At 39.1% G+C, this 19791-nt stretch overlaps 1 protein-coding gene across 1 annotated transcript in view; it reads left to right on the top strand.

Annotated features, from left to right (window-relative positions):
* The window catches only part of RAG1 (recombination activating 1), a 53827-nt gene continuing 34036 nt past the window's right edge, over positions 1-19791 (top strand). Inside the window, exon 1 of the mRNA XM_058305554.1 lies at positions 1-367. The gene's annotated coding sequence lies outside the window, so the exon portion shown is untranslated. The remainder of the gene's footprint in view (positions 368-19791) is intronic.

Here is a 19791-nt window from a genome sequence, read left to right as displayed (position 1 = left end):
CTGAGCCACTAGGAGGCAGAAGTTTAGTTTTGGAATGGCCATGGCACCTCTGGAAGCTCCCCAAATTGTCAATGGCAATGAGTTTTCTTCGGTAAACTCCTAGTAACAAGGAATAAAAATACTTGCCCTCTTTCTCCAACCTCTTCCCCAAATCCCAATCAAGGCTTTTATGGCCACCTTTTTCTCTGCTTGGAGGAAGGACAGGCTCTCTTTTTTTACCTGTGAGAGAGTGGGGAAGGTAAGCACATTTACACTGAACTGGAGCCAGTTTTTCGAGTTTTACTACTACTGAACCAGGAATGTTCAGATGACAAGTTGACCCAATCCACTGCTTTCCTTGAGAAAAAGAATGTGCCAGCCAGAGAATGTGAGTACATGATCTACTTTTAAGTTATGTTTTTAATGTAAATGGATTTTTTTCTAATTGTATACTTGTTTCTTGTGAGCTGGGTAAGTGCACAGCTATCCCCAGGATGGTAATTTTCACACTGTATGGGCAAAATCAGTTTTTGAACTCATAGAGTTAAGAGTCAGATGAATTCACCCGGGTAAATAACACCTATGGCTTCTCCTTGGGAAACATTTAAAAAAATTACTACTTAGAAAAATCATCTAAAAGTTGGAATTAAAGCAAAAGGATGGCTGCATATCCTTTTGATGTTACTGTTTAACATGTTCACCGTAATTATTTATCTGTGTTGAAAAATGCACCTGTGTTTGACTTTGCTATTTACTGTGTAATTAGAGACCAGACTCTGAAGTTACACATTAACCTACAGATTTCTGTCCAGTAGAAAAAAATAACCTCAGAGGTTAATGGTCTATGGGATATTAACCAGTTTTGTATCTATTAATCAGGGAAATTCATTTAACTTTCCTTTGACTGACTGTAAAAATCACCATTCCTTAAATTCTCCTTTGAACTAGACATCATCTTACTGGTTCCCTCATTATTTAATTAATGAATTGAATAAAATCTTAGATGTATTTGTTCAATATGTGTATGGCATTCTTGTGTTTAACTTTTCAAAAATTGTGCTTAAAGATTCCAACATTCCTACTTTACTCTTCTTTCCAATGTTTGCAAATTGAATAAACTGTGCTTGATCAGACTGTTGCATGTTTGATGTTGACAATGTTGAATCTTTCAGGACACCAGGATCTGCATAATAAACCTTAATCATGGCACTTTAACACAAACCTAAAAAAGTTAAAGCTTTTGGCTTACTCATATTCTGAAACAAGTAGAAGCTTGTTGTTTAGGAAGGTCCTGAGTTTAAAAGTCTGATTTGTGTATGTTCCGGATGGCTGTCAGGTGTGGGGACTCCAATAGCAGCAGCGGAAAGCTGAGGGTATCTGAAGCAGGACAAAAGGAAGTGACCTGAGCTGTGGTTTGAGCTGTGGTAAGAAGAAGAGTGACATGTTTCCAGTGTTCAAAGTCCCTGATTAGCATTTATCATGGTGAGATTTGGCAACTGTATAGTTAGAGGATACGCCGTCCGCAGGAGACTGCCCTTACTTCTGATACCAACTGTAAATTTGGGGGCCTCTTAAAACCACTCTCAGGTTTGATAACTCACTAGGATTCAAAGAGCTCACTGAACCCTGTTATGGTCACGATTATGGTTTATTATCGAGAAAGGATACAGATTAAAATCAGCCAAGGGAAGAAGTGCATAGGAAAACTACCGCACAACGGAGCTTCACTATCCTTTCCCTGTGAAGTCAGGATGTGTTACTTTTCTGGCACTGGTGTGTGACAGTACACATCAAATATCAAATTCTAACCAGAGAAGCTCATCTGAGCCTTGGAGAACAAAATTTTTATTGGGGCTTCGTCATAGAGTCATGATTGGTGGGGTGATTGCAGAGGTAATGATCTCATTTACCAGGAGATACCAACGCCCCCACTCTAAATCACATTGCTGCTTTTTCTGTTGTGGCAAGCACTCCCATCCCCCACCAAAACTATCAAGTATGGCCAACCCTCACCCTAAATCATAATATCAGACTGGCCAGTGTGACCTAAGGCCCCTTGGCAAACAAAGACACTCAATCAATCAGGCATAACATTCTAAGGGCTTAGAGATTACCTCCCAGAAGCTGAGGGTAAAGGGCAGACCACTTTTCCAGCAAGCTTAAATTCTTTGCTACACAATAATATAATTTCTTCCAGTGGCAATTAGATAAATAATGATTAGTTGCCTTGAATTACCCATAATGTACTTGAAATAATGTCTTATGAAACAGTATTATTTTCAGTGATCGTATCTTTTCATTGTAAACATACTTCAGTTACCTTACAAGTCAAAAGTCTTTTGTAGGGAAGACTGGAAAACTAGTCCCCATTTATAACATTGTTTTTATGGAAAGTGTGTATTTTGACCCAAACAACCAAAGAAACCTGCATTTGGGGAAATATGCAATTATTTTATAGTTTGGGAACACCTATAAAGAAGGAGGTTTTCTACAATGATAAAAGCAGGTAAATTAAAAACTGCCTTAGTTTAAAGGGGAAGGAAGGTTTATGTATGTATGTATGTGTGTGTATGTGTGAGTGTGTTTTGTTAATGTCATTACACCTTTTAATTTCCTTTCTCATACAGTAAGACAAACATTTCAGGTTCCTGTAGCCTTTGTGCATAGGTTTGCCTATTTCATGTGATGCTGCTTTTAATATCTTGTGGTTATTGAGAACAAACTTTTTTCAATCCCAAATTGAAATTTCAGCATTTTATCCACCAAAAATATACTTTGATCCCAGTTCCTGCCAGATTTCATTCTGCATTTTCTAAGTAGACAAGTTTAATGAACAACTTTAGACTGTCCACTTCCTTCTATCAAAGTAATTTTCATGTTCTGAATCATGTCTGCTTTCCTGAAAGATTTTCTATAGAAGATACAAATTGTTTTTCATTAATATAATAATGTTCCTTGAAAATTCAATGATTCAACTTGTTATTTATGCACGTTGAAAGATTTCTAAAATGGTTATTTGAAGGTGGTGCTGTTGGTAATTTCTTCTTAAGGCAATTAAGGGTAATTTACATTTTTTTGTTTTCTGCAACAGTGACTTAGGGACATAAAAATATTATACTGGAAATCAATGAACAAGGAATAATTTTAGCCATGACAGGAGAGGCATGCTTTCTAATAAGAAATCCCTCAGAACCAATTTGAAAAAGTATCAAAAATGATATTTTAGAGGAAAAAAAACTATTGAAAATTGGAACACAATTGGCAATTAGAATAATGTATCACCTGTGATTTACTATCTCTTTAACAAGTTTATTTTATTTAACTTTTTTTTCTTTATTAGACAAATTGTGGGTTTACAGCACAAATCATGCATAAAATAGGACTTCCCATATATCATCTACCTTGCATTGGAGTGGAAATTTTATAACAATTGATAATAGCATATTTTTATAATTGTATTATTTTAAAGTCCTTGTTTTAACTTAAGTTTCACTGTTTGTGTAGTACAGTTCCATGGATTACTTTTTAAATGTTTATTCCATTGCCATATATACAACTTAACATTTCCCCTTTTAATCATATTCAGGTATATATTTCAGTGATGTTAATTGCATTTACACTGTTGTACTACCATGACCACTTTCCATTACCAAAACATTTCCATCATCCCAAATAGGAACTTTGACATTTTAAGCCTTAGCTTCCCACTCCCTATCCTCCACTCTGTTCCCTAATAGCCTATATTGTAGATTCAGGCTCTTTATGAGTTTGCTTATTCTGATAGTTTCAAATCAGGGAGAGCATATAATATTTGTCCTTTTATGTCTGGCTTTTTTCAGTCAACATGATGTCTTCAGATCAGCCATGTTGTCACATGTATCAGGACTCATTCTTTTTTACAGCTGAATACTTTTCTATTGTATGTATATACCATATTTTATTTATCCATTCATCAGTTGATAGACACTTGGTCTGCATGCATCTTTTGGCAATTGTGAATAATGCTGCTAAGAACATGGGTGGGAAAAGATCCATTCAAGCCCCTGCTTTCAATTCTTTTGTGTATATACCTAGTAGTGGGATTGCTGGGCAATATGATAAGTCTCTGCTTAGCTTCCTGAGGAACCAGCAAACTGTTTTCCACAATGGCTGCACCATTTTACATTGCCATCAGCAATGAATGAATGTTCCTATTTCTCTGCAGCCTCTCCAACTCATTACTTTCCATTTTTTTAAAAATAGAAGCAATTCTAGTGCTTGTGAAATGATATCTCATTGTGGTTTTGGTTTGCATTTCCTGATGGCTAATGAAGTTGACCATCTTCTCATGCACATTCTGGCCATTTGTGTATCTTCTTTAGAGAGATATCTAGTCTTCTGTCCATTTTTTTTTTTAAATTTCTCTCCCCTTCCCCCCACCCCAATTGTCTGTTCTCTGTGTCTACTTGCTGCGTGTTCTTCTTTGTCTGCTTCTGTTGTTGTCAGCGGCACGGGAATCTGTGTTTCTTTTTGTTGCATCATCTTATTGTGTCAGCTCTCCATGTATGCGGCGCCATTCCTGAGCAGGCTACACTTTCTTTCGCACTGGGTGGCTCTCCTTATGGGGACACTCCTTGCACGTGGGGCTCCCCTACGTGGGGGACACCCCTGCGTGGCAGGGCACTCCTTGCAAGCATCAGCACTGCACATGGGCCAGCTCCACATGGCTCAAGGGGGCCCGGGGTTTGAACTGCAGACCTCCCATGTGGTAGATGGATGCCCTAACCACTGGGCCAACTCCACTTCCCTGTTCATTTTTAAATTGGGTTGTTTGTCTTTTTGTTGTTAACTTGAAGGATTTCTTTATATATACTAGATAATACTGGATATTAATCCTTCAGCGGATATGTGGTTTCCAAACATTTTTTTTCCCATTGTGTAGGTTTTCTTTTTACTTTCATGATAAGGTCCTTTGAGGACCAAATGTTTTTTATTTTGATAAAGTCCCATTTATATACTTATTTTTCTTTTGTTGCTTGGGCTTTGGGTATAAAGTCTAACAAGGTCCTGAATATGCTTCCTTACATTTTCTTCTAGGAATTTGATAGTTCTTGCTCTTTAAGTTTTTTGATCCATTTTCAGTTGAATTTTTGTATATGGTGTGAAATAGGGGTCTTCCTTCTGCTTTTTTTGCACATGGAGATCCAGTTTTCCTGCACCATTTGTTGAAGAGACTATTCTTTCCCCATTGAGCAGTTTTTGCCACCTTGTCAAAAATCAGTTGGCCATTAATGTGAGGGTTGATTTCTGAGCTCTTGATTCTATTCCATTGATCTATATGTCTGTCTGTGTGCCATACTATGTTGTGGGTTTTTTTGTTTGTTTTTTTAATTTTGGCAACGTTTATTGACAAGGTACATTTTTTCCCTCTCCCTGTCCCCTGCCCTGATGTTTTTTGCAGTCTGTGTCCATTTGCTGTGTGATCTTCTGTATCTATTTCTCTTTTTGTCTTCTGTTTTTTTTTTCTCCTCTAGGATTCGCTGGGATTCAATCCTGGGGACCTCTGATGTAGACAGAGATTCCCTGTCATTTGTGCCACCTCAGTTCCTGGTTTCTGTTGTGCCTCATTTTCACTCTTCCCTTCATCTCTCTTTTGTTGCGTCATCATCTTGCTGCGTGGCTCACTTGCGTGGGCACTGGCTCACTGCGCAGGCACTCGGCTTGCCACATGGGCGCTGGCTCGCTGCATGGACACTCTTTTTATTTTTATCAGGCTGCCCTAGGGATTGAACTTGGATCTTCCCATATGGTAGGAGGAAGCCCAATCATTTAAGCCACATCCACTTCCCCCATGCTATTCTGATTACTGTGGTTTTGTAATAAGTTTTAAGATCAGGAAGTGTGAGTCCTCCAACTTCATTCCTCTTTTTAAAAGATGGCTTTAGCTATTTGGGACCTCTTACCCTTCCATATAAATTTGGTGATTGGCTTTTCCATTTTTGCAAAGAAGGTTGTTGGAATTTTGGTTGGGATTTTGCATTAAATGTATAAATTGCTTTGGGCAGTTTTGATATCTTAACAATATTTAGTTTGCCAATCCATGAACATGGAATATCCTTCTATTTTTCAAGGTATTCTTTTATTTTTTTTAGCAATGTTTTGTAGTTTTCTGTGTACAAGTCCCTTACATCCTTGGTTAGATTTATTTCTAGATATTTGAATTTTTTAGTCACTATTATGAATGGAATTTTTTTCTTGATTTCCTCTTCCAACTGTTCATTGCTTATTTATAGAAACACTACTGATTTTTTGGGTGTTGCTTTTGTACCCTGCCACTTTGCTGAATTAATTTATTAGCTCTAGGAGCTTTGTTGTAGATTTTTCAGTATTTTCTGTTCATAGGGTCATATCATCTGCAAATAGGGAAACTTTCATTTCTTCCTTTCCAATTTAGATGCCTTTTTTCTTTTTCTCACCTAATTTCTCTGGCAAGAATTTCCAGTACAACGTTGAATAACAGTGATGAGAGTGGGCATCCTTGTCTTGTTCCTAATCTTAGAGGGAAAGCTTTTAATCTTTCACCATAGTGGGATGTTAGCTGTGTGCTTTTCATATATGCCCTTTATCATATTGAGGAAGTTTCCTTCTACTGCTAGCATTCTAAGTGATTGTTTGTTTTGTTTACTTTTGTTTTTATCAAGAAAGGGTGCTGTGTTTTGTCAAACGCCTTTTCTGCATCAATTGAGATGATCATGTATTTTTTCCCCTTCTTTCTATTAATGTAGTATATTACATTATTTGATTTTTTAAAGTTGAACCAACCTTGCATACCAGGGATAAATTCCACTCCGTCATGATATATTAATCTTTTAATATGCTGTTGGATTTGGTTTGCTAGTATTTTGCTGAGGATTTTTACATGCATATTCATAAGAGATATTGGTCTGTAGTTTTCTTTTCTTGTGGTATCTTTATTTGACTTTGGTATGGGATTGATGTAGGCCTTTTTAGAATGAGTAAGGTATTGTTCCCTCCTCTTCAATTTTTTGGAAGAGTTTGAGTGAAATTGGAGTTAAGTCTTCTTGGAATGTTTTGTAGAATTCCCCTGTGAAGCCATCTGGTCCTGGGATTTTCTTTGTTTAGAGATTTCTGATTACTGATTCAATCTCTCTCTATTTTTTTAAAAAGATTTATTTATTTCTCTCCTCTCCTCCCCCCGCCCCCCCCCCAGTTGTCTGCTCTCTATGTCCATTCTCTGTGTGTTCTTCTGTGATCACGTCTATCCTTATCAGTGGCACCAGGAATCTGTGTTTCTTTTTGTTGCATCATCTTTTGTGTCAGCTCTCCGTGTGTGCGGTGCCATTCCTGGGCAGGCTGCACTTTCTTTTGCACTGGGTGGCTCTCCTTATGGGGCGCACTCCTTGGGCATGGGGCTCCCTTATGCAGGGGACAACCCTGCATGGCATGGCACTCCTTGCGTGCATCAGTACTGCGCATGGGCCAGCTCCACATGGATCAAGGGGGCCTGGGATTTGAACCATGGACCTTCCATGTGGTAGGCAGATGCCCTATCCATTGGGCCAAGTCTGCTTCCCATGATTCAATCTCTTTACTAGTAATTGGTTTGTTGAGATCTGCTGTTTGTTTTTGAGGCAATGTAGGTAGTTTATATTTTTCTAAGAATTTGTCCATTTGTATACAATTGTTCATAGTATCTACTTTGCCTCAAAAACAATATTAGAGCATGTACCATTTCCAGCTATATGATTACACCTGGAACTATTCTTCTAAGGTTGAATACCAAGTTATTTCCACTGTATTTACTTTTATAATATCACAATGAACTTCTGTGCATGAATCTTTGCTCACATTTTAATTTGTAACTTTAAAATGGATTCCTTCAAGGGAAATTGGTAGGTCATAGGCTGTGAATACTTATTATTCCTGTTACAAATTATTTCCCAGAAAGAGCATATCAATTTATGCTCAGTCTGGCTATTGGTGTCTTTCTTATCCATTCTCTCTAGGATTGAGTACTGCCTTTAAAGCAAATGAATACATGTACACATCAATAACTTTAAAAATAAATTAAAATTCACATGCAAGAAAAATATTTACATTACAGAATGTTAAAATACAAAAAAGTGCAAGTTTCCTCCTTATATATGTGAAACCTAGTTCTACTTTTCTGAAGAAACCACTGTGATGGGAAAAAAAGACCACCAACTTAATATTTAAAAACAAGATCTTGGGGAATGGATGTAGCTCAAGTAGTTGAGCACCTGCTTCCCATGTACAAGGTCCTGGATTTGATCCCCAGTACCTCTTTAAAAACAAACAAACAAACAAAAAAATCCACTCTCATTGGGAGAAGATATAACTCAATGGTTGAGTGCCTCCTTCCCATGTATGAGGTCCTAGGTTCAATCCCCAGTACCTCCTAAAAAAACACAAACAAAAACAAAATCTTGCTGTTTATATAAGAACTACATTATGGAAGGAGGGGAATAGTCTCCTGCCAGGGTTTAGGGGCCACTACATGACAATTCATTCATCAATGTCATGAGAATTCTTTTTTTTTAACAAATAAATTTTATTGATACGTATTAATAATGCATAAATCCACTCAAAATGTACAGTCAGTGGTATTTGGTGTAATCACATAGTTGTGTATTCATCACTTCAATCATTATTAGAGTACTTTCGTTATTTCAATAATAATAAAAAACAAAAAAACAGACAAACAAAAACTCATCACCTCTCAATCTTGCTATGCTTTCCCTGCTATATATAGCTGCTATTCTGTTTCATTCTCTCTAGGTTATTTGTATTTACATTTTGTAAAAACTGTCTTATATATGTAGTATTCATATTTCACATGAGGTTTCACTATGTTATATCGTCCCATGTTACATTTTTAAGTATTCCTTCTAGTAATATACATGTCCTTGGACTTTCCCTTTCAACCATTTATCATAACCATATAATCACTCTGCTAGTTACAAACATTATGATGTGCTTTCACCATTTATATTCATTTCCCAAGATTTACAATCTTTTCATCAATTCTGCACAGATTAACATTCACCTTTTCCTCATTCTATTTTCTAGTGACCTATATTCTAATTATTAACACCATGAGTTTACGCAGTATATTTAGTTCATGATATTACAATCATATGGTATTTGGCCTTTTGTGTATGGCTGGCTTCACTCAACATAATTTCCTCCAGGTTGATCCATGTTGTCATATGCTTCACAACTACATTTCTTCTTACAGCTGCATAATATTCCACCGTGTGTATACACCACAATTTCTTCATCCATTGGCCAGTTGATGGACACTTGAGTTGTTTACAATTTCTGGTGATTGTGAATAATGCCACTATGAGCATTGGTGTGCAGATGTCTGTGTCACTGCTTTCAGTTCTTCTGGGCATATATATAGTACTGGCGTTGCCGTGTCACATGGCAAGTCTATATTCAACTTCCTTAGGAACTGCCAAACTGTCCTCCATAGTGGCTGTGCCATTCCACATTCCCACTAGCAGTGAGTAAGCATTCCTATCTCTTCACATCCTCTCCAACACTTGTAGTTTTCCAACTTTTTAGTAGTGATCATTCTAGTAGGTGTGAAATATGTGAGATTTCTTTTGATGTGAGTACAATCTGAATCTCCTTCTAAGAATTGCCTTGCATTTCTTGATAACATTCCAGTAGAGAAAATGAGACCTCAAGGCATTCAACTGGGAGGGGAAGCTGGACCTTGTAGTCATAAGATAAAAACTTGAAAATGACTATTTAAAGATAGTAATAACATGCACTTGAAAACAATTACAATAACTATCAAGTACAACATATCACATTTAGAAAAGGATTATGCAATTCACCTAAGAGAATAAAACAGGTCATTGTGCTTGCACAGGTATGTGAGACATCAAAAATTACTTTGGTTGAGAATTTAACTGTAAAATATGGGGCAAAGTTTATAAATATTGATTATGGAGGCTGCTTTCTTCATCATTCTCAAGAATGTCTAGCCTATTTTCTTTCAGAAATGTTCCATGTTCTCTTTCTCTCTATCACTTCCTCCCTTCCTTTGCCTCTCTTTCTCTCTAGTTTATATTTTTAAATGATTCGAGAGTAAGATGCAAATGTTGTTACATGTTATCTCAGTATACTGAGAACAAGGACAGTATCCTAAATAACCAATATATTATCATTAGAAAACATAATTTATATAATAATGTTATCCAATATACAGCCATATTTAAATTTCAGTTAGTCAATTGTACTCCAAATGTTCTTTAGAACTATTTGTTTGTTTTGGTTTTCCAATCAGGATCTACGAGGTTTGCAACTGAATTTGCTTGTCTTTGTAAAATCCTTTTTAAAATTAAACCTTTTATTTTGAGATAATTGCAGATTCAAATACAGTTGTAAGGAATAATACAGAGAGATCTCATTTACCCACCAATGGTAACATCTTGCAAAACTATTGTACAATATCACAACCAGGATATTGAGGTAGATAAAGATACAGAACATTTCCATCACCCCAAGCGTCCTTCATGTTGCTTTTTTATAGTCACACTCATGTCTCTCCTTAACCCCTTGCAATTATTAATCTGTTCTCTATTTCTATAATTTTGCCATTTTCAGAATGCTACATGAATGAAATCATGTACTACATAAACTTTTGGGACTGAGATTAGCTATGAGCTTTCATGTACAGGAGTTTGTGTGAACATGAATTTTCATTTCTCTGGGACAAAAGCCCAGGAGCACAATTGCTGGGTTGTGTGGTATTTGCATGTTTAGTTTTTAAGATAGTTTCCAAATGATTTTATGGTTTTCTAGACTGACTGTACTGTTGTACACTGCCACCAGGTATGTATGAGTAATTCAATATTATTTTATCTATTCTGATGGTGTGAAGTGCTATGTCATTATGATTTTAATAATGGCTAATGATGTTGGACATCTTTTCATGTACTTATTTTCCATCTGTATGTTCTTGTTCACAAATTGTATCTTGATATCTTTTATCCATTTTGTAATTGCATTGTTAGTGGTTTTTAAAAACAATTTTTACTGTGATCCATTTTGGTTAGTTTTTGTATAAGTTGTGAGACTTAGGTCGTTTCACTTGTTTTTGTCTCTGGTTATCCAGTCGCACCAGCACCATTCATTAAAAAGACTGTCATTGAATTGCTTTTACACCTTTGTCAAAAAACAGCTGGGCATATTTGTGTAGGTCTATTTCTAGTTTCTCTATTCTTGTCCATTGATCCATGTATCTATACCTCCTGTAATACCATACAGTCTTTTTTACTGTGGCTTTAAAAGAAGTCTTGAATTCAGGTAGATGAATTCCTCCTATTTTAGATTTCTTTTTAAAAATCATTTTACATATCGTAGTTCTTTTGTCTTTTGTAGAAATTTTAGAATAAAATTGTCTATCTGCAAAACTCTTGCTGGGATTTTGATAGGATTTGTGTTTTTAAAAATTGTATATCAATTTGGGGAGAACTGACATATTTACTGTCACAGGTTACTGTCACTTATATACAACTTATATATATTGAGTCTTCCAATCCATGAATATGGTACATCTCTTCATTTATTTAGGTCTCTTGTGATTACTATCATTAGCATTGTGTGGCTTTCAGCATACAATTTCTGTACATGTTCTTTACATGCTTTTTTCAAACATCTAAGTAGTTCATTTTTGAGATAATCATTTTGGATTTATAATTTGATTGTCCTTGTGTTCATTGTTCATATGTTGAAATGCAAATTATGTTTATCTTATATCCTGGGAGATTGCTGAACTCACTTTTCAGCTTTAGGAGTTTTATTGTGGAATCCATGGGATAGTCTATGTAGATAATCATGTCATCTGCAAATAGGGACTGTTTTCTTTCTTTCTGATGTATATACCCTGGAGGAATTTTCAGTGCTACATTGAATAGGAGTGGTGACTTTATTCCTGATATTAAGGGGGAAAGATTCAGTTTTTCACTAAAGATAGAGTTAGTTATAGTTTTGTTGTTGTTGTTGTAGGTGCTCTTTATTAAGTTGAGAAAGTTCCCTCTATGTCTATTTTCTGGAAGTTTACTTTTTAAATTATGGATGTATGCTGATTTTTAAAAGTATTTCTTCTGCTTTGATTGATATGAGCATGTGATTTTTCTCCTTTAACCTGTTAATATGGTGAATTACACTGAGTTCTGAACATTGAATCAGGCCTACATCCCTGGAATAAACCCTCTTAGTCATGTTCTTAAATTCTTTAGCTATATGCTGAATTCTATTTGCTATTATTTTTTAAAGAATTTTTCATCTATATTTACACAATTCATCATGTCATGGTGTTGGCCTACAGTATTCTTTTTTCATACTTTTTTTTGTGTGTTTTTGGTATCAGGTTAATATTGGTTTATAAAATAAACTGGGAAGTGTTTTCTCCTCTTCTATTTTCTGAGAGAGATTTATAGAATTTGTGTTTATTCTTCTTTAAATATTTAATAGAATTTTCCAGTGAAAATATCTGGGCCTGGAGATTTATTTTGTGGGGGTTTCCTAAAAATTCAATTTCTTTAGTATTTATATGGTAAATTCAATTATCTATTTCATATTGGGTGAATTGTGATAGTTTGTGATTTTTGAGAAATTGGTCCATTACATCTAAGCTGCCAAATTTATTCATGTAGGATTATTCCTAATATTTTCTTGTTTTCCTTTTGAAGTCTGCAAGGTTTGTAGTGATATCCTCTGTTTCATTCCTGATATTGGTAACTTGTCTCTTCTCTCCTTTTTTTCCTTTCAGTCTGGCAAGAGTTTCATCAATTTTATTGATCTTTTAAAACAACCTGCTCTTTGTTTCATTAATTTTCTCTGTTGATTTTCTTTTTTCAATTTCATTGATTTCTGTTCTTTATTCTTTCTTTCCTTTGCTTGCTTCAGTTTAATTTGTTCTTCTGTTTCTAGGTCTTGAAGTGGGAATTTAGATAATGATTTGAGACTTTTTCTATTTTCTGTTGTATGCTTTTAGTGGTATAACATTTCCTCCCAGAATTGCTTTTGCTATGTACCACAAATTTTGATATGTTGTACTTTCCTTTTCATTCAGTTCAATGTATTTTCTTGTTTTATATCTTGAGTCATCCTCTTTGACTAATGGCTTATTTAATAGTGTGTGCGACGGCTTGCTCAGTCGGTAGAGGTGGGGTCTGGCTGCGGACGAGGGGTCGGTCCAGCTCTGGACGAGGGGTCGGTCCCGCTTGGGATGAGGGGTTGGTCCGGCAGCAGACGAGGGATCGGTCTCACAAGGGGTTGCGCAGTTCGGCTGACGGGGTCGCCCGGCGAAGCCGGCGACGAAGGGGTCACCCGGAGAAGCCGGTGACGAAGGGGTCACCCAGAGAAGCTGGTGACGAAGGGGTCGCCCGGAGAAGCAGGCGACGAACTGGGGACAAGGGAGGCCAGGCCTTTGTCGGGGGCTCTCAGGACTGGAGGGCGCACGGCAGGAAAACTACCGCGGAGACAAGGTAAACACGCAAGTCCACTTTATTGAGGGAGAGGCAACAGTTTTATAGGGGCTGGAGAAGGCTGATTGGTCGAAGCCACACCCTGTTCTGATTGTTTGCCGGCGAAAGGTCAGTGGGCGGTACTGGACGGGGGAGGGGTGGTGATTAGGGATTGGCTGTCGCTGTTGCTGGGGGAAGGGGCAGGGTTTAGGGATTGGTGGCTGCTGTTGCTGGGGTGGAGGGCAGACTGGATTTTTCCGCCCACGCCTGGCTGTTGCTGCTGTCGGGGGAGGGGAAAAGGGCAGACTGGAATTTTCCGCCCTCCGCCTGCGCAGGGAGAAAGAAGAAGGATGCCGTCCCACAGGCATCGTGTGGCACCATCCGGGAGGAGGGGCAGCCGCGGAAGCATGGCTGCCGAGAAGGGGAGACCCGAGGGCACTCTGCGCTCATGCCGAGCTCCCTTCAGGGGTGGCGGTGAGTCCGACCAACCACCCTATTATGGGGGCATCGGAATTAGGCCTACCGCGGCCGCTCCCCTCGCCAGGCCAGCAAACCACACTTCAGCCCGAGGGGTGACCGCATTTCCCCCTTCTTTTCAAATAAGGGCCAGGATGGCAGCAGCAACAAGTAGCCGAGGCCCAAGAGGCAGTAAGCAATGAGGGAAGCGGGGCTGAAGAGGGAGGTGAGTATGACGGGGATATAAATGTACAATTTAGGGGGTGGTATCTTGCCGTTGCAAGCAAGGGTGGCCAATGTCCAATTCTTGTTGATCTCGGCGGCTATAAGATCCATCTGTTGTTAAAAGTCCAGGATGACAGCGCGTTGCAGGTAGTTGATCTCTCCTTGGCAGTGAAGACATTGTAGGAGAGGATTACTTCTTCCTGCCAGAGGCTTACTGTCCAATTAAAAGGCTGATGGCTGGGGTTGGTGAGTGCAATGGGGAGTGTGAGGAAAAGAAGGGTGACGGTTTTGGACAAGAGGAGGCTTGGTGAAGTCATTATGGGAGGAAGATAAGGAGTAAAGCATAAAAGAGGATAATAAACAGAAAGGCGATGGAGAGTAGAATTCGTTGACCGAGGTTCCAATCTTCTGGTGCGGTAGCGGCTAGACAGATGGCAGAAAATATTATCAAGAAAGCAAAGGTTATGAGGAAGAAATAAAGTATTAAAGGCTGTGGGGGAAGTGAGAAGATCATTTAGAGGATAGGGTTGAGAATGGTATGTTTAAGACAGAAGCTTTGTGGTTTGTAGGAGACTGCTTTATAAACGAAGGAGAATGAGGGCAGTAAATATAGTAACGATAGATAGGAAGATGACAGTGAGGAGGAGTCTTTGTTTAAGGTTCCAATCATCCGGCGCAACAGTGGCTAGGCCGATAGCGAGGGGTGTTGCTAAATAGACAATGGCTGCAAAGACAAAATCATCTTCTGTTTCTTTAAGAATAACTTTTCTTTAAATACTTAGTAGCATGCAATATTAGAAACCGCTTCCTAAAAGCAAGTTGGCAGGGGAGCTTGGTTGCTGTTAATCTTTCCTGTTATAAAATTACCTTTTATTATTATCATCATCAATTCAGTTTTACATATATATATTTAAGAATGACCTTTTGGAATTAGCCATTTAATACCTTAATGTAAGCTATTGAAGATAAATTTTATCTTTACAGAACACATTCCCTTACGTAAAGTTATCACAATACCTTTTACACTTGCCGCATGCAAATTAAGTTTCAAGAGTTTATGAAAAATTAGCCATCCTACTTTAGGACAAAATACGTCTTTTTGCAAAACTTATTACATTTCAGTTAGCATTTTTACAAACTTTTAACCTTTTTAATATTCATATAAGTTTTACATTCTTTATATTATCCTGTGAAGAAAAATAAGTTATTCATTTTAATCTAGGCAAGAACAACTTTTTATGAAGACGTACAGTTAATTTTGTTAACTAAGACTTACAATTTTTTTTAAATTGTAGATATCTTATTAACATTTAAGCTTATGTATTAATATAATAAACTTAAGTATTAATATAAGCGCTTATTTAATTTTTGGCCATTTGAATAGAGCTCTTTTAAAGATTTCTAGTAATTTATATTTACCATCCAGAGGTATCACAATATACGTTGACATTGAACGAACAGACAGACAAACACAGAACAATTACAACACATTAACAGAAATATATAATTTATTTACAGTTGACTCATAATTCTTACTTTCTGGTATAGCTGCTTTTAAATCCTTTTTTATATAACATATCATAGATTATACCCTTCAAGATTTCTTCTGGACTTCATGTTGCCTATAATAAGCCAGGAGGGAATCTTTTACCTTCCTGGTCCACAGCAGAAGTGACCCTATCTATAAGGTGAGTATAGGTGTCCGGGTCCCAAAGCTGACACGTGGTAAGCCACGGATTAAAGGGGAGAAGAAGGTCCCAATATACTTGAAACTGTTTGAAAGAGATCTTACACCGGTGAGTGTCTAGGAGACCGGCGAGGGCCCGAACTTGTGGGGCTTGCTTAGCAGATAGGATGTTACCCATTGCTAATGGCCTTTTGGAGCCGATAAGAAAAGGGGCCCTTACCTTGAGAGCGCGGCGATGGGAGCTGAGGTGCGCGGTGAGACGAGGGGTCGGAGCTGGTGGGGCTCCGACGGTGGTCGCGGGCCAAGAGAAGGCCCCGACGAGGGGAGGGTGGAACGACGAGCAGTGGAGCAAGGCAAAGAGTAGCAAGCGCGGAGGGGAGGAGGCAGAGGTGAAGGCAGGGGTGGAGGTGCTCAGGCACGCGCTCCTGAGAGTTTTATTGGTGCCTCTTAATCATAGTGGGTCGGTATAAGCCCCCGACATGGAAGGAGAAAGCCATCCAGCGATTCTCCCAGACCGCCGTGGATCATATGAGGTCACCAAGGTTCAGGAGCAGCAATGCAGAGCGAAAAGATAGGGGTGAGAAGAGAGGAGAGCGTAGGGCTATGGTAGGGTTACTTCAGACGTGCAAGCGCGTGCTCCCGAGAAATCCAAGGCTCCTCTTAATCATAGCGGGTCAGTATAAGCCCCCGACATGGAAGGAGAAAGCCATCCAGCGATTTTCTCAGACCACCATGGATCGTATGAGGTAGCCAAGGCTCAGGTAGCAGCAATGTTGCACGAGAGAAGTCCCAAGGTGAGAAGAGAGGAGGGCGTAGGGCTGTGGTAGGATTACTTCAGACGTGCAAGCGCGCGCTCCCGAGAAATCCAAGGCTCCTCTTAATCATAGCGGGTCGGTATAAGCCTGCGACATGGAAGGAGAAATCCATCCAGCGATTCTCCCAGACCGCCATGGATCATATGAGGTAGCCAAGGCTCAGGTAGCAGCAATGTTGCACGAGAGAAGTCCCACGGTGAGAAGAGAGGAGGGGGGGGCCGCCAGGTTATGGAGTGAGGCTGTGGTGGGGTTGCCTTGCCCCACGTTGGGCGCCAACTGCGACGGCTTGCTCAGTCGGTAGAGGTGGGGTCTGGCTGCGGATGAGGGGTCGGTCCAGCTCTGGACGAGGGGTCGGTCCCGCTTGGGACGAGGGGTTGGTCCCACTTGGGACGAGGGGTCGGTCTGGCAGCAGACGAGGGATCGGTCTCACAAGGGGTTGCGCGGTTCGGCTGACGGGGTCGCCCGGCGAAGCCGGCGACGAAGGGGTCACCCGGAGAAGCCGGCGACGAAGGGGTCAGCCGGAGAAGCAGGCGATGAACTGGGGACAAGGGAGGCCAGGCCTTTGTCGGGGGCTCTCAGGACTGGAGGGCGCACGGCAGGAAAACTACCGCGGAGACAAGGTAAACACGCAAGTCCACTTTATTGAGGGAGAGGCAACAGTTTTATAGGGGCTGGAGAAGGCTGATTGGTCGAAGCCACGCCCTGTTCTGATTGTTTGCCGGCGAAAGGTCAGTGGGCGGTACTGGACGGGGGAGGGGTGGTGATTAGGGATTGGCTGTCGCTGTTGCTGGGGGAAGGGGCAGGGTTTAGGGATTGGTGGCTGCTGTTGCTGGGGTGGAGGGCAGACTGGATTTTTCCGCCCACGCCTGGCTGTTGCTGCTGTCGGGGGAGGGGAAAAGGGCAGACTGGAATTTTCCGCCCTCCGCCTGCGCAGGGAGAAAGAAGAAGAAGGGTGCTGCCCCACAGGCATCGTGTGGCACCATCCGGGAGGAGGGGCGGCCGCGGAAGCATGGCTGCTGAGAAGGGGAGACCCGAGGGCACTCTGCGCCCATGCCGAGCTCCCTTCAGGGGTGGCGGTGAGTCCGACCAACCACCCTATTATGGGGGCATCGGAATTAGGCCTACCGCGGCCGCTCCCCTCGCCAGGCCAGCAAACCACACTTCAGCCCGAGGGGTGACCGCAAGTGTGTTATTTAATTTCTGAGTGTTTGGGGGGAATTATAGGTAACTTTCTGTTATTGATTTCTAGTTTAGTTTCATTTTTGTCAGAAAACACACTCTGTATGCTTTCATTTCTTTTAAATTTGTTGCATTTTTATTTTGTGGCCCAGGATATAATTGATTTTGATATAAGTTCTGTGACCACTTGAAAAACTGTATATCCTGCTTTTGTTGGGTGGTGTGCTCCATAAATGTTGATCAGATTATATTGGTTGATGGTGGTTTGAGTTCTTCTATAACCTTGGCTATTTTCAGTCTTGGTGATAGAAGGGTTAAGAGAGGAGTGTTGAAGTCTCGAAATATCATTGTGGATTTGTCTATTTCTCCTTTCAGTTTATCAGTTTTTTTTCACATATTTGAAGCTCCTTTGTTTGGTGCATGCACATTTAGAATTGTTATATTTCCTTAGTAGATTGACCCTTTTATCACTATATAATGTCCTTCTTTGAGTTTGTACAATATTTTTTTGCTCTGAGTTTACTTTATCTGATATTAATATGACCACTTCTGCTTTCTTTTGATTAATATTTGCAAGAAAAATCTTTCTCCATTTTTTTACTTTCAACTTGCCCATATATTATATTCAACATGAGTTTCTTTTATAAAGCATATAGTTGGATCATGCTTTTAAATTCACTCTGCCAACCTCTGGCTTGTAATTGGTTCATTCAGAACATTTATATTTAATGCAATAATTGATATGTTTACTTTTTTTGTTTGTTCTCTGCTTTTCATTTCTCTGTGCTTTTTTCCTGACTTCTTCCAAGAACTTTGAATATTTTTCAGAATTCTATTTTTTATTTACCTATAGTGTAGTTAAGGGTATTGCTTTCCTACAGCATTTTTTATTTTAATTTTAATTTTTAAAGGAGGTACCAGGGATTGAACCCAGAACCTTGTCCATGGGAAGCAGGCATTCAACCAATTAGCTACACCTGCTCCTTCCTACAGCATTTTTAATAGTTACTCTAATTATAATTCAAGTTTTATCTACTTAACTCTTCAGCCTACTGGTGTCATCATTTTACCAGTTTGAGCATAATGTAGAAAACTTATGTTCCTTTACATTCCTTTATGTTCTTTCATTTATGATGTAATTGTCTGAAATATCTCAAATATGTTTAGAACCACATTAAACAGTGGTTTTTGTTTTCACTGTCAAACATAATTTACAAATCTTAAGAGGAAACTGAAAGTTTGTTGTGTTTCTGGTATATTACTTACTGTGTTTTCCTTCTTTCCTGAAGGTCTAAGATATTTTCTTTTATCATTTCCTTTTTGTTTAGAGAAATTCCTTTAGCAATTATTTTAAAGTAGGTCTGTTGGCAACCAATTCTCTTAGGCTTCTTTCCTTTGAGAATGTCTGAATTTCCTCTTCATCATGGAGGATATTTTCAATGGAAAGAAGATTGTAGGTTGATACCTCTTTTCTTATAGCACTCAAAAAACGTACCACCTCCTTCTGGACTCCATGGTTACTGTCACTCAAATTGTTTTTCTGCTTAGGTAAGGTGTTGTTTCTCTCTTGCTGCTTTCAGAAGTTTAAACTATGTTTGGTGTGAATTTCTGTGGTTTTATCCAGTTTGGGGTTTGCTCACCATCTTGAATCTGTACACTTATTTCCGTTGCAAAATTTGGGAAGTTTTCCGCCTTTTTTTTTTGAGTACTTTTTCAGCCCTACCCTCATTCTCCTCTCCTCTCTGTCTCTTGTTATAACCCTACTGGCCCAGGGGCTCTGTTCATTTTTTCCACTGTGTTTTCTCTCCATTTTCAGACTGAGTAATTTTTGTTGTTCCATCTTCCAGTTCAATGATTAGTTACATTGTCCCCTCCATTCTGTTGGTGAGTCCCTCCACTGAGTTTTTATTTTGGTTTATATCTTTCTGTTCTAAAATTTCCT

This window comes from Dasypus novemcinctus, chromosome 10 (genome assembly GCF_030445035.2).
Source record: "Dasypus novemcinctus isolate mDasNov1 chromosome 10, mDasNov1.1.hap2, whole genome shotgun sequence".
Lineage (NCBI taxonomy): Eukaryota > Metazoa > Chordata > Mammalia > Cingulata > Dasypodidae > Dasypus > Dasypus novemcinctus.
Note: the sequence above shows the minus strand (reverse complement) of the source record. Positions and strands in the feature narration are given on the sequence as shown.